This window comes from Elephantulus edwardii, unplaced genomic scaffold (assembly GCF_000299155.1).
Source record: "Elephantulus edwardii isolate Elephantulus edwardi_28Jun2011 unplaced genomic scaffold, EleEdw1.0 scaffold00160, whole genome shotgun sequence".
NCBI classification, from domain to species: domain Eukaryota; kingdom Metazoa; phylum Chordata; class Mammalia; order Macroscelidea; family Macroscelididae; genus Elephantulus; species Elephantulus edwardii.
Genome location: NW_006399910.1, coordinates 2,006,133 through 2,022,883, shown reverse-complemented (window position 1 = coordinate 2,022,883; position 16,751 = coordinate 2,006,133).

Here is a 16,751-nt window from a genome sequence, read left to right as displayed (position 1 = left end):
GGATAATTGGGATGGGAGTGTCAGAGACAGTGCGATTGGCACAGGACAGAGCAGAGTTTAGGACTGTTGTACATAGGGTCGCTATGAGTCGCAGGAGACTCAACAGAACATAACAACAACAACAAACATGCCAATCTGTTTCATTGCACTAATATCCAATATATCAATATTTATATGTTCTATTTCTTTCTTTAAAATGTCTAGTTTTCCTACATTCATACTTTTCACATTCCACGTTCCAGTCATTAATTTCTTCTTACAACTGTTCCTTCTCCTTTGTTTCCAAATTTGAGGGCTCAGTCTCAGTTGCCATATCTGAAGTGTGCTCTGCTGTACATAGGGTTTTCAAAGGCCTGTTATATTTCAGAAGTGTGTGGCCAATCCTTCTTTCTAGTCTGTCTTAATTTCGATGCTTAGTTTTAAAACAATATCTGACAGACAAGCATTTTAATGAGCAGATGAAAGACATTTCCTTACATAAATAACCTATATTCACTGGACCCACCTACCAACCCAAAAACATGTATTTTGTCTCTTTCCTTTTCTTACTATATCACCTTTCCTTGCACTCCTAGCTACCTGGTCAAACCCTCCCTTTCCTAGTTACTTCTTAATATGATAATTTAGTCCACAAGTCACTTTTGAGATGTCTTGCACCATGCACCATACACTGCTATAGTTCTCTCACACTGTTGTCTTTCTCTTGTTTAGGAGAATGTAACTCCAAATTCCATGTACCAACTTTAGGGAAATATTTTTGCTTGAAGCAGTAATGAGAAAAGTTTCTTGCTACAAGCTTCTGCTAAAGTTTGTGACTTAGTGTCTCTGTTTACAGTGCTGGCACAATGTGATAATTTCAATGGTCCATATAAGTTTCTTCTAGATCTGATATGGTGGTGGTGTTTATTTGGTCTCAGGGCCCTAAGTGGGTGTGAAACTGAAAGCCTAATATTAAAGAAGCTGAAGGACTTCTGGGAAAATGGTGTTACCAGATTAAGAAGATTACAGGACATTAGCCAATATTTAGTATCAATATATTCAATATTCTTTCTTATGCAACCCAAAGGCATCAGTTCTTTATCTTTCTTTGTTAGTTTTCCTTTCCCTTGGGTTTTCCAAATCCAGGTCCAGAACATTTAATGAGAGTATTTTGGTTTGTTTTCTGGAGCTGCTTTTTGAAATTATATGTTCAAATATTTAATTCCTTATTTCTGCTAAGCAATCTACCAGTTGTTCGAGACCCAAATATGTATAAAATATAGCCTAATTGAGAGTCACTAGAATGACAGATACAAGTTGTCAATTTATATTGTTTAATCTTGAAGACAGAAGCCCTGGTGGTTAAGCACTTATCTGCTAAGTAGATTGAAAGCCCAAAGCCACTAGTAACTTGATTAAAAAGAAAGCTCTGATAGTCTGGTTCCACAAAGACTTTAGTCTTGAGAACTTTGTCTGATAGTTCTACTGTCTTATGGGGTTTCTGTGAATTGGAATCAATTGGATAATAATGATTTGGGTATAGAGGTAAATGAGATGATTGCTGAGTCTCTGAGTTATCATAGCAGTTACTTGCAAACGAATTTTATCACATAGCCTCAAACAAATAATAACAACCATATGTAAACACAAAATCAGAAAAAAGTACAAAATAAATCATATACTATGTACATTCAAAATTTCAAATTCATTTTAAGTAGAAAAAGAAAAATCGTGTAGCAATAGAAACGTCTTCAAATCTATAGATGTGGAAAGTAGTGCAAAGGAAGTTTAAGGGAATCCTTCAAAAGTAGGCAAGGAATAAAGAGCAAACCAAAGGAAAGGCAAAACTATCCCTCAATAAACATGTTAAAATGAAATGTAAAGATGTTAAAAAGAGGTCATATTATTATAGCCTTGAAAAAGAAGCAGAAACAAAACCCCCAAAACTGACAGCCACACACTGGTGTTTCTGGTTTAGAATTGTGTATTGTAAGAAGGATGGTATGTATTTGTCTTGAAAAGGACAGTAGAAGGAGATAAGATAACTAACTAAAGATTATGTGAAGTAAAGCAAGTCACATTAATAATTCTGCTAATGCTCTCAACTACAGTTCTCTGAAATATTACCTACCAGATTTGAGTGTCTCTTGAAACTGTATTTCATTACAGTGATAAAATAGAATTTATTGGCTATATCAGTTCTACTGATAAAATACGCTAGAATGTTGGTGTTATTGTATGCCAGCAAGTCCACGCTAACTCACTAAGTAAAACACGTGAAAACCTTGCTGAATTCTGCACCAATCTCACATCTTCTGTTGTGTGGAATTGTAGCAATCAATCTTATTGTTGTCTTTTTCTAATGATTAGCCTCTCCGAATAACAAGCACTAATTATATGAGACCAAGTCTCACCATCCTTGCCTTTTGAGGGCACTCTGGTTATGCTTTTTCCTAGACAAATTTGTTTTGCTTTTGGCAGTGGATGATATATTTAATACTCTTCATCAAAACCATTATTCAAAAGCATTCATTTTTTCCAGTCTTCTTATCATTTTCTAACTTTCACACACTTATGAAAACTCAAAAATGCACTGTCATTGATAAGGACCCTCCAGTGGGTTTTGGGGACTGTACATTTTAATGGAAAGAGACTGTGTTTTTCTTCCTTAGAGCAGCTGGTGGATCCAAGCCAATAAAAATGCAATCTTTTGGTTAGTTGTGATACACTTATATGATTGCTTCACCAGAACTCATTTCATGCATATGACATGTCATTGCTTGAACAAACTGTACTTTAATCTTTAACATTCTTGCTCTTCAGCAAGATGTCCTTGGCAGATTTACTCAATGCAACATGTCTTTTTGTTTCTTGATTTTTACTTCTATGAATGTGAACCTAAGTAAAATTAATCATTGCCAATTGTAACTTTTTCATCATTTATTTTGCTATTATGTTGCCTGTTGTTTCCTCTTGTGAGGATTTTGGGGTTTTTTTGTTTGTTTGTTTGTTTTCTTTTCTTCAGGTTGTCGGATAATCCATGGTGAATGTAGTCTTTGATTTTTTTCAGTAAGTGCTTCAAGTCCTCCTCACTTGCAGCAAGAAGTCCAATTGTGCATATTCCAAACTTGATGGCACATCCTTCTCAGTCTAGTTCATGAATTATTTACTCAGTATATAGATTGAGTAGATATGGAGAATAGATACAATCTTAATGAACATCTTTCATGTTCATTTTGTTCAAACAACCTTTAATAGGTTCTACATGAACACTATTAAGTCTTTTGAATTTCCATTCTTCTCAATGTTATCTATAGTTTTTTATGAACCACACTTATTAAGTTCAATGTTTTTACATAGTCAATAAAACAAAAATAAACAGCTTTCTGGTATAATTTGTTTTTAGCCAACATCTGCAACCAACAATAACCATAGGCTCAGGGTCTCTTCAGAGTCTAGGTTGAAGTTCTGGCTGTTCCTGGTTGATGTTTTGCTCCAGCTAATTTTTAACAACCTTCAGCAAAATTTGATTCACTTTGTGTGTGTGTATGTGTGCGTGTGTGTGTGTGTGTGTGTGTGTGTGTGAGAGAGAGAGAGAGAGAGAGAGAGAGAGAGAGAGAGAGAGAGAGAGAATGGATATAAATATGGATCTCTTCCATTTAATTGGTCAGGTAGCTGTTTTCCAAATGTCTTGGTATAAATTAATGAGCTGCATTTGTTTCCTGAAACACTTCACTTTTTCAATCCCTGGAGCCAGAATTTTTGCCAATGCCTCCTATGCAGCTTCAACGCCATCCACCAGTACCATTTGTTCTTGATTATATGCTACTTCCTCAAATGATTCCGTGCCAATAAACTTTTTTAATTCAGTGATTTTTGTGTGTTCTTTCTTTCTTATTTCTGTGTTTCCTGAGAAACACAGAAATGAGAAATTACAGAGTTGTACAATTTAGAAAGAGGTAAAGGAAATGAGAGAGATCTTTTAGAGACTTAGAAAGGCATGGTAATGATGATCGTCATAGTCCAATGATGATTAATTTTATAAAAATATAATGCATCAGAATGATTGTATGAAACACAATGTTTAAGAACTTTGCAAGCAAACCAATATAAAACAAAAATTAATAAAACAAAGATTCTCACCACTAGGCTAATTGGTAGCATCATAATAGATGAAGAGATTGAGGTTGTTAACAATTTCATCTTGCTTAGGTCCACAGTCTACACTCTCGGCAATAGCAGTGAGGAAATCATACTGCCTTGGAAAAATCTGCAGTCAGGGAATTCTTGAGCGCTGAAGAGCAATGATGTCAGTCTAACACTGAGAAGTATCTGATCTAGGCCCTGTTTTTCTCAATTATTTGCTATGGACTAGATAGCTTCTTCATCTTCTCCTTCATAAGGTCACTATGACTTGACGGCACTTAACAACAATAACATCAACATAGAGAGAGATCAGTTGGCCCAGTGGACAGAAAGCGATGCTACCAAGCCAAAGGTGAGTGACTTTTAATCCGCGGCCCTCGGGCCTGTCTTCCATTGTTTTTGTTCAAACATTCCTCTAGGTTGTATAGCCCCGGTGTGTCCACTTGCGGTACAGCAGTAACTTGTGGTTGCTGTGAGGCTGAACACTGTGACACTGATATGTCAAATGCGGGTAAGGTTAGTTACCCAATGCGGACAGTGTGGGGTGGAGCTCCCCAATTAAAACAAGCTTGGAAGCTGGAGTGGCAACCACTTCCATAATAGCTTGCCTCCGGAAATGCTATGAACCTGGAGAAAGGATGAAAGACACACAAGTATTGAGGACTCTCCTTCGTAGAGTCGCTATTAGTCGCCTGCGACTAGATAGCACTTAATAACAATGACAACATCAGATAGCTAGACAATGATTAAGGATGACCGAAGAAGAATTGATACCTTTGAGTTGTGGTGCTGGAGAAGAGAGAGTATTGACCATATCATGTAGCTACAAGAGAACAAAGAAGTCTGTCCTAGAAAAGATGAAACCAAGATGCTCCTTGGAGTCAAGGATTCTGAAGCTTCATGTGACATATTTTGGGCATGTTGTAAGGAGAGACTGGTTCTTGGTGAGGGACATCATGTTTGGGAGAGTGGAGAGATGGCACAGGAGAGAAAGACCCTCTATGAGATGGATCGATTCTGTGATTGGAGTGATGAGAATGAGTGTGTTTGAGACAGTGAGGCTGGCACAGGATAGAGCAGCTTTTAGGGCTCTAGTACATAGGGTAGCTATGAGTGGCAAGTGACTTGATTGCTCATAACAACAATATCTCATATACTTTGGGCATGTTCCTAGGAGGGATCAGTCTCTGTAGAAGGACATCATGCTTGGAAGGGTAGAGGTCAACGCAGGAGATAAAGACCCTGGATGAGATGGATTGACACAGTGACTGGAGTACTGGGAGTAGTGTGTAAGAGATAGTGAGATTGACTCAAGATAGAACATGTTTCAGAGCTACTGTTCTTAGAGTCTCTATAAATCCCAGCATATGTAACAACAACAATGAAGAATAGCTGTAAATAAAAATTTAACAAATGAAACTTAGGAAAAAGAAAAAAAGGCATGAGTGGAAAAAATATAAATAAGCTAGTAAGTAATGAGACTAAGAGTGGAGGGACAGAGCAGGAAAAGAAGATCCTCAACGAGATGGATTGTTTCAGTGACAGAGGTAATGGGGGTAGGTGTGTCGGAGACAGTGAGATTGGCACAGGACAGAGCAGGGTTTAGGGCTATTGCACATAGACTCGTTATGAGTTGCAGGTAACTCGAAGGCACATAATAACAACAAGAACATTGTTAAAGTGTCAAGCAAGCCATGAAATCCAACATATATACTATTATAATCCCTATAAAAAGAAGAAGAGGAGAAAAAGGACTTCTTCGGGGTGAAATTTCTAGAGATAAGAAAACAATGTAAAATGTTATGTCCTGATGTCTTATATCTGGTAAAACGAGACTGAATACTTAATAAACTGTTACATATTTAAATCAAGTTAAAAACAAAAGTAAAACATCAGTATCACCAGATACAAGGCTCTTGAAAGTCTTGGCCTGCTGAATGTCTTTGTAAAAACTTGAAACAATAGAGAATGAACAATAAAATCCTTAAAGGTTCAAGAGCCATATATTCCTCTTAAATTGCATAAACACAATCCTCCACACTTAATAATACTGTTCCCATATCTATATTTGGTGATACTACAGGTTTCTGGCTTCTGCTAAGAATAGAGTAGTTTGATCAGGATGGGAACCTAGAGACAGCCAAGCTAAACTGCAACAGTCATGTGAGATGGTTGATACAATACAGAAAACCAGTTGTATCAATGGTAGATGATGATGTTATTTGAAGTTTGTGGCAAGCCTTGGTAAATAATTGCAATATTTCTGGATGCTGAAAGAAACCCAGCCTATCTTTAGCAGAGAGTGAAATATCTTGAAAATAACCTGTAGCAGGTCATTAGGCCCTTATATAGACGAGGCACCTGATCACTGTTCATACAGCACTATTTCTTAATGATACTACCCAAAATTGACTATATCACATATTTTTCAATAGACAGTAACTTTTACTCATGTAATTTTACCTTTTATGGCCACATGGCCTTAGCTAGTGTCATTTTCAAAGGCCTTGTGGAGTGTTTGATCTACTAGCATGGAATAACAATGACATTCTGAAAGGAGAATTCAAGTGTCAGCTCAAGAGTTACAATATTCTAAAAAAAAAAAGAGTTACAATATTCTGAAAAAATGGTGCTGTGCTCCAGAATACAATATTTACACTGATTCAGGGACTTAAAAATGGTACTATGTCCTCAAACAAAAGAACAGACATGCTTGAAAATCAAGGATTGCAAAAAAGAGTGTTATTGTTTTTAATCATGTTTCATCAACACCTGATAGACTATGCTTCTTGTTCCTACAATTCTGAGTTTCATGGAGTTAGAACATCTAATGCTCAAAGGGGCACACATTCATGAGGCACAGGAAAAAGCAAGAGTCCCATTTCATATTGAATTTTAAGTTAAAATTCTTGGCAAGTATTCAGCAGCACTTTCAGGTATCAGAAGCAAACATAATTAGTCTTAGCAAGAATAACAGACATTGATTACTAAGAGGAGGTATAGCTGATACACGTTGGGAAGAAAATGAATAAAACGCAGATTATCTACTACTTCTTGGTACCTCTTCCCCAAGGTATTACTATAAATAACCAGCTATAAAACTAATGTCTATTATCCCTAGACTGAAATGTGCTCAAGAGCCCAGAGCTCAGACTTCTCATATCTGCAATAGAAGGTCACCACAATAGGAAATCACTGAAGTAGAACTTGTAGGAGGGGTTGACAAGAATCAAGGTTGGTTTCTATAGAAAGGAACCAAATCTATTCATCACAGCCCTGAGATTCACTTACATGTTTTCCAACAAGAATTGAAGTTCCCTGAAATCCTAAAGAGCTGTTGTTGTTTTTATGTGTTGTTGAGTAGCTGTGACTCATAGCAACCCTATGTACAAGAGCTCTAAGTGATGCTCTATCTTGTGCCAAACTTGCCTTCTCCGACAGACATACTCACTCCCACCACCCCAATCACAGAATCTATCCATCTTATCAAGGGTCTCTGCCAAACATGATGTCCCTCTCCAAGGACCAGTCCCTCCTTGCAACATGCCCAAAGTACGTCAGGCAAAGCTTCAGAATCCTTGACTCTAAGGAGCATTCCAGCTTCACTCTCTCCAAGACAAACCTATTTGTTATCCTAGCAGTCCATGGTATATTCAACATTCTTCTCCAGCACCACAGCTCAAAGGCATCAATTCTCTTTCTATCATCCCTAGTCACGTCCAACTCTCCAATGCATAGCGCATAATTGTGAAGACTGTAGCCTGAGCAAGCACACCTTAGTCTTCATCCTGACGTTATTGTTCTTCAGTACTCTTGAGAGGTCCCTGAGAGCTGACTTTCCCAATGCAATTTGTCTCTTGATTTCCTGGCTGCTGGTACCAAGAGCATTGACTGTGGAGCCAACTATCTCAATCTCTTCACCATCCATACTGATGCCACCAATTGGCCCAGTGGTTAGAATCTTTATTTTCTTGATGTTGAGCTTCAATCCATACTGAAGAATGTAGTCCTTGACCTCCTGCAGCAAGCACTTCAGGTCCCCTTCAGTTTCAGCAAGCAGGGGTGTGTCACCCGCATAACGGAGGTTGTTCTTGATTCTCCCACCAATCCTGATGTGACATTCCTTCTCATACACCCTATTCATTGTTGGTGGGAGTCTAAAATGGTGCTACCACTCACTATGGAAGGGTTCGTGGCACTTTCTCAAAACATTGCAAATAGAGATACCATTTGATCCAGCCAGCAATGAATTCCATTACTGGGAATTTACCCTAAAGAAACCATAACTACCACCAATGCAGATATATGTATAGGCAAGTTTATTGTGACTTTGTTCACAATAGCAAAGAGCTGGAAACAACCCAAGTGCCCATAAACAAATGAATGGATAGAGAAACTCTGGTATGTGGATAGAGAAACTCTGATGTATTCACACAATGGAATATTGTGCAGTATGGAAAAACAAGTAACTCATAAAATAATATGCAAAATTAAAGACCCTGGAGGACATTATGCTGAGTGAAATATCTCAGTCACAAAACAAAAATATTGCATAGGGGCTCTGTTGTAAAACGGGACTGACATCAGTGTTGAGGGAAGTCAGATAAGGGGGAGAGGGATGATGTATATTGCATTGAAACAACATTGGAAAGAACTGTTTAAAAGGGATATATGAATGGGTATTCTTGTCATTACAGAAGTCCAGAATGAAGGCTGCATAGTGGAGTGGACTTGCAGGGGAGGGGTTGAATAACAATGAAACAGATTTTCTTTCTTTTCAAGGAGAAGAGTGAATTGGGGGGGGGAGGAAGGGGAAGCAAGAAAAGCGTAACAATGAATGACTTGAAACCCTAAGTCTCTGTAAATTTCCATTAAATTTAATTTAATAAAAAGGAAAAAAAAAGAAACTTTAATGAAAGTTTATAGAGACTTTGGATTTCCATTCATTTATTGCTGCACATTTTCCTCTCTGCCCACCCCACCCTCGACTTAGTTTTTCTCTTTGAAAATTAAAACAACAACAACAACAACAACAACAACAACAAAAAGAACCCTCTCATTATTATAAACCATCCCCTACCCGAGTCAACTCCACCATGCAGCTCTCTTTCTGGACTCTTGTCATGAAAATAGTAACTAATCAATATATTCCTTTCAAACAATTCTCTCCATCTGTTTCAAAGTAGTATACATTATTTATCCCCTTTTCTTAGCTTCCCCCCATCCCTATTGTCAGTCCTGCTTTACAACAGTGGCATTATGTATTATTTTTCTCTTTGTGACTGAAATATTTCACTCAGCTTAATGTCCTCCAGGGCCACCCAATTTGTATAATATTTCATTAATTCTTTGTTTTTCAATGCAACATAGTATTCCACAGTGTGAATATACCACCGCTTCTCTATCCATTAATTTGTTAATGGGCACTTGGGTTGTCTACAATTCTTTGAGATTGTGAACAAAGCTGTGTTAAACATGGGTATGTACACATCTCCTTGGGTGGATGTTATGATTTTTTACGGTATATTTCCAGTATTAGAATTGCTGGGTCAAATGGTATTTCTATTTCCAACTTTTTTAGAAAGTGCCATACTGCTTTCCATAGTGATTTCACCATTTTACATTCCCACCAACAATGAATAAGGGTTCCAGTTTCTCTGCAACCTTGCCAGCATTTGATATTTACTGCTCTGTTAAATTTTTCTATTCTTACTGGGGTGAAATGATATCTCATAGTTGTTTTGATTTGTATCTCTCTTAGAGCTAGGGATTTTGAACACTTCTTCATGTGTTTGCTTGCCATTTGAATGTCTTCTTTGGTAAAGTGTCTGTTCATATCCTCTGCCCATTTTGCAACTGGGTTTTTTATCTTTATCTTTTTGTGGCGCTCAAGTATGCTATAAACCCTACATAGAAAGAAGCCCCTTATCAGTCATGTCATTACCAAATACTTTTCCCCAGTCTGTAGCTTCCCTTTTTACCCTGTTGGGTAAGTTTGTGCATGATATGCAGAGGTATTTTATTCTTAGAAGATCCCATTCATCTATTTTTGTGTTTTCCTGGTTATAGGTTTTTCAGAATTCTAGGAAGACTATTCATGCTGTGGATTAGGGCTTCTAGAGTTCTTCCAATTTTTTCTCTAATAAAGTTTACTTTCTTTGGTTTTAGTCCTTGGTCCTTAATCCACTTTTGGGCTGGATTTTATCTATAGAATGAGGTGTGGATCTTGCTTGAGTATTCTGCAGATAGTTTTCCAATTTTGTCAAAACTATTTGTTAAAAAGGCTGTCATTTTCCCACTTAACTAATTTCATCTTCTTTCAAAAATGATTGACCATTCTACTCCATTGATGTGTCTGTTGTTGTAACAGTACCACACTATCTAGACCACTATGGCAGTGTAGTAAGATTTGAAATAAGGGAGTGATATGCCTCATATCTTGTTTCTCTTTATAAGGAATGTTTTGCTTATTCTGAGTCTCTTTCAATTCCAAATGAAATTGAAAATTGCCTTTTCCATGTTGTTGAATAATGAATTTTTATTTGTATTGGGCTTGCTTTGAACATGTAAATTACCTTTGCTAGTATTGTCATTTTCACAATTTTGAGTCTTCTTATCCATGAACAAGGTATATTCTTCCATTTCTCCAGGTGTCTTTTTGTTTCTTGTAGTAATGTTTTATAATTTTCTTTGAATAGTTCCTTTGTACTTCTGATTAGGTTTCCTTCCAAGTATTTAATCTTGTGATTAGCTATTGTGATGGGTATTGTTTTTCTTCGCTCCAGTGCTGTATTGTCTTTGTTACTGTAGAAAAATCCAATTGATTTTTGTTTTTTAATCTTGTATCCTGCCATTTTGCTGAATTGGTCAACTATGTCCAGTAGTTTTCTTCCTGAATCTTTAGGGTTTTCTAAGTATACTATCTTATCTTGTACATATAGAGATAATTTTACCTCCTCTTTGCCAATTTGGATGCCTCTTATTTCCTTCTTTTGTCTTATTGCTACCCCTAAGACTTCTAATACATTATTGAACAGGATAGACAATAAGTGGGCATCCTTGCCTAGTTCCTTCTCAAGAGGAATGACTTTAATCTCTCTCCATTGAGAACAATGTTGGCTCTCAGGTTTGCATATATGCTTTTTACTGTTTTGAGGAAATTTCCATCTAATCCTATTTTGTTGAATGTTTTAATCAGGAAATGGTGTCGGATCTTGTCAAAGGCCTTTTCTGCATCAATTGATAGGATCATATGACTCCTCTTCTTTGTTTTGTTAATGTGATTGATTTTCTCTTTTTCTTATGTTGAACCATCCTTGCATACCTGTTAGAAATCCCACTTGGTCATCTTGATTTTTTAAATTTTTATGTTTGTACGTATGTATGTATCATTGGATTCTGTTGGCCAGGATTTTATTCAGGATTTTTGCATCTATGTTCATGAGAGACATTGCCCTGTAGTTTTCAATTTTGGTGGTGTCTTTACCTAGTTTTGCTATCAAAGTTTTGTTTGTTTCATAGAACAAATCTGGGAGAAGTTCATCTTGTTCTATTTTCTGAAATGGTTTATGTAGAATTGGTGACAGTGTTTCTCAGAATGCTCAATAAAATTCACTTGTAAAATTATCTGGTTGAGGGCTTTTTTTGCCTGGAATTTGTTTCTTTTCCTTTCTTCTTTTATAATGAGTCTGTTCAGATGTTCAGTTTCAGTTGGTGTTAAATTTAGGTAGATTTTGAATTTCTAAGTATCAAATTCCTCTAGGTTTTTATATTTGTTTGAGTGTAGTTTTTCATAATATTCCAATGTTACCCTTTGTATTTTAGCTGGTTCTGTTGTAATGTTGTCCATTTCATCTCTTATTTGGATTATTTGTGCCTTTTCCCTCTTTTCCTTTGTTAGTTTTGCTAGGGGTCTGTTGATTTTATTGACCTTTTCAAAAAACCAACTCCTACTTTTGTTAATGGTTTCAATTGCTTTTCAGTTTTCTATTTCATTTATTCTGCTCTTATTTTTATAATTTTATTGTTTTTTAGAGGGTTTTGGGTTTTCTTGCTGTTCTTTTTCAATTTGTTGGAGATGTTGGGTTAGAGAGTCAATGATCATTTTATCCTGCCTTTTGATGTATTTGCTTATTGCTATAAATTGACCTCTGATTACTGCTTTGGTTGTTTCCCAGAGGTTTTGTTAAGCAATGTTTTCAATGTTATTTGTTTCAAGAAGTTTTTAATTTCATTTTTTATTTCTTATAATACAAACTCCTGTTGAAGTGTTGTTCAGCTTCCAAATGTATGGTTTTATTTCCTTTATCCTCTTGCTATTAATTTCTAATTTTTTAGCATTGTAGGCTGAGAAGATGCCTTATATTATTTCTATTGGGTTTTTTTTCATTTATTGATGCTTGCCCTGTGACCTAAAATATGGTCTCTCCTGGAAAACGTTCCATGCATTTTGGAGAAAAAGATATACTGTGCTGTTTTTTGGAAGCACTAGCCTTTACATATCTATGAGATCAAATTGGTTTATTATGTGGTTTAATTCTTCAACAATTTTTTTAGTTTTTCTGTGGTAGTTCTATCTTTTCTTAAGAGTGGTATATCGAAGTCTGCAATTACTATAGTGGTGTCTATTTCCTTTTTTCAGTTTTGTTAATGTTTGTTTTATATATTTTCTAGCTCTATCATTTGGTGCATAGATATTTATTATTGTTATGTCCTCTTCTTCTATTGACCCTTTAAGCATTATGTAGAAACTTTCCTTGTAATTTGTGGTGGTTTTTGTATTGTTGTTGTTGTTTTTGTTATGTGGCCTTAAGTCACTTGCAACTCATAACGACCCTATGTACAACAGCCCTAAACCCTGCTCTATCTCTTGCCAATCTTATTATCTCTGACACACCTGTCCCCATTACTCCAGTGAAGGAATCAATACATATCATTGAGGGTATTCCTCTCCTACACTGTCCTTCCACCCTCTCAAGCATGACATCCTCTAAAAAGTGATCCTGCCATGTAACATGTCCAAAGTATGTCAAATGGAGCTTCAGAATCCTTGCCTCCAAGGAACATGCTGGTTTCACCCTCTCCAGGCCGAACTTGTTTGTTCTCCTAGTAGTCCATAGTGTATTCAATATTCTTCTCCAGCACCAATGCTCAAAGGTATCAACTCTAGTTTCATCATTCTTAGTCATTGTCCAGCTCTCTGATGCATAATAATTAATGACAAAGACCATGGCCTGCATCAGGTGCACTTCAGTCTCCAGATTGACATCGTTACTCCTCAGTACCTTGGCAAGGTCTCTGACAGTAGACTTTACCCTTGCATTTTGTCTTTCACTTTCATGGCTGCTGGAACCAAGTGTGCTGATTGTAGAGCCAAGCAATCTAAAATTGTCAGCAATTTCAATCTCTTCACCTTCTGTGATGATGCTGCCAATCAGTCTAGTGGTGAGAATCTTTGGTTTGGTTTCTGTTTTGGGTTGTTTTTTTTTGTTTGTTTGTTTGTTTTTTATGTTGAGCTTCAATCCATACTGAAGGTCCTTGACCTTCTGCAGCAAATGCTTCAGATGCTCCTCAGTTTCAGCAAGCAGTGTTGTATCATCTGCGTAATACAGTTCATTAATGAGTCTAATAGTAATACCACACTTCTCCTTATACAGCCCAGCCTCCTGGATAATCTGCTTCGTATATAGATTGAAAAGATATGGAGATAGGACACATCCTCTGCGCACACCCTTTCCAATTTTGAACCATGAAATGTTTCCTTGCTCTGTACTGAAGACTGCCTCCTGGTCCAAATATAAGTCTAGCCTAAGCACAATCAAGTATTCTGGGATTCCCATTCTTCTCAGAGTCAGCCACAGTTTATTGAGATCCACACAGTCAAATGCCTTTGTATAGTCAATGAAACACAGATAGACTTTCCTCTGTTCCTGTCTGCTTTCACTGAAGATCCATCTGATATTATCTATAATATCCCCAGTGCCACAGCCTCATCTAAATCCAGCCTGCAGTTCAGGCAGTTCCCTGTTGATGTGCTGTTCCAGTTGTGTTTGGATGATCTTCAGCAGAATTTTGCTTGTATGTGATATGAATGATATGGTTCAATAATTTCCACACTCTGTCACATCACCTTTCTTTGGAATGGGAAAAAGTATAGATCTCTTCCAGTCAGTAGGTCAGGTAGTTGTCATCCAGATTTCTTAGCACAACTTGGTGAACACATCCAGGGCAGCATCTGTTTGTTGAAATATGTCAATCAGTATGCCATCAATTCTTGGGGCCTTGTTTTTGCCAATTCTTTCAAATCAGCTTGAACTTCTTCCTATATCACTCATTACAGGCTCTTGCTCACACATTGTTTTTTGAAATTCTTCTACGTACACCATTTCCTTTTGGTGCAATACTATATACTCTTTCCATCCTCTTTTAATGCTTCCTGCATCATTTAATATTCTGCCCAAAGCATACTTAAGTATTGCAGCTTGAGGTTTGAATTTGTTCTTCAGTTTCTTGACCTTAAGAAATGCTGAGCGTGTTCTATCCACTTGATTTTGTGACTCCACCTCCTTGCACATTTCATTGTAATACTTTCCTTTGTCTTCCCTTGCTGCCCTCGGAAATCTTCTGATCACCTCCTTAATTTCTTGATTTCTTCCCTTTGCATTGGCTTCTGGGCACTCCAGTGCAATATTTAGAGTTCCTTCTGACATCCAACTTGGTCTTTTCTTCCTTTTTTGCCTTGGTAATGACCTTTTGCATTCTTACTGGACGTTATTCTTTATATCGTCCCACAACTCATCCGGTCTTCACTCATTAATGTTCAAGGCCTCAAACCTGTTCCTGAGAGGGTTTCAAAATTCACATGGGAGAGACCCAAGGTCAAATTTTGGTTTCTAAGGATTTAATTTCATTTTCCTCAACTTCAGCTTGAACTTGCATATGAGTAGTTGGTGTTCTGTTCCAGAATCAGCATCTGGCCTATTTTCACAACTGATATTGAGCTTCTCCAGCAGTTCTTTCTATAGATATAATCGATCTGATTCCTATGCCTACCATCATGTGATATACATAAGTATAGCCTCCATTTGTGTTTCTTATAAAATTAATTTACAATGAATAAGCTGTTTATTGTGCAAAATTCTAACATTCTATCTCTGGCTTCATTTTTGTCACCAAGTCCATGTTTTCCAACTAGTCATCCTTCTTCTCTATTCTTAACTTTTGCATTCCAGTCACCCATTATTATTAATGCATCTTGACTGCATGTTCGATCAATCTCTGACTGCAAAAGTTGGTAGAAATCTTCTATTTCTTCCTCTTTGGCTCTGTTTGTTGGTGCATATATTTGAATGATGGTAGTATTCACTGGACTTCCTTGTATGCATATGGATATTATCCTGTCACTCACAACATTACATTTCAAGATGGATCTAGAAATTACTTTTTTAATCATGAAAGCAACTCCATTTCTCCTCACCTTTTCTTCTCCTGCATAGTAGATTTTGCATTAAAATTTATTTTATCAGAGATTAGTATCACTACTACTGCTTTTTTCTGCTTGCCATTTGCTTGGTATATTTTCCCCCCACCCTTTTCTTTTTTAGTCTTTCTTTGTCTTCACTTTTCAGGTGTATCTTTTGTAGACAGTGTATTGATGGATTTTGGTTTTTCATCCAATCTACTGCTCTTTTTTTTTTCAGTGGTGCATTTAAACCATTCACATTGAATGTGAATATTGAGAGGTATGCTTTTATTACTATCATTGTGTTGAGTTCTTTTTTGGCGTTGTTGCTAGCTCCTTTGGTCCATCCTGATTTCTGTGGCACCTCTGTAAGAAGAACGTCTCTCAGTATTTTTTTGCAACAGTGTTTGTTTGTTTGTTTGTTTTTACAAATTCCCTTAGGTTCTGTTTTTCTGGGAATATCTTGATCTCTCCTTCATATTTGATGGAAAATTTCACTGGGTACAATATTCTTGTTTGACAGTTGCTTTCTTTGAGAATTCAATATATTTCATTCCATTGTTTTCTTGCTTGTCTGGTTTCTGCTGAGAAATTGTCAATTTTATCTGCTCTGTCTTATAGGTTACTCTTTGTTTCTCCCTAGCTGCTTTCAGAATTTTCTCCTTATCTTTAGTTCTGGTAAATTAGAGTATGATATGCCTTGCTGTATTTTTTTTTGAGGGGAATGTCTATTCTATATGGTGTTCTCTCAGTTTCTTGAATATATATTCTCTCAGTCCTCATTATGCTTGGGAAGTTTTCTTCTATTAATTCTTCCACAACTGTTTTGGTGCTTTTACTTGCTTCTTGCCTTTCTGTGATTCTGATGATATGCATGCAAAATTACAGCCATCATTCCAACATACATTTTAAAGATATTTTAAAATAGAATTGTTCATTTTTAACAATTTTTTTGCATTCAGGCTGACAAATATATTGGTGTTTTATGACATCATTAATAAATATTTTTATAATGTTAATTATCATTGCTTTTTATTATTGCTATGTGCCATTGAATTACTTGCCACTCAAGACCCTATATACAGTAGCACATTGTTCTATCCAGAGTCGATCTCACTGTCTCTGACAAACTTACCATTGTTACACTAGTTACTGTGCCAATTCA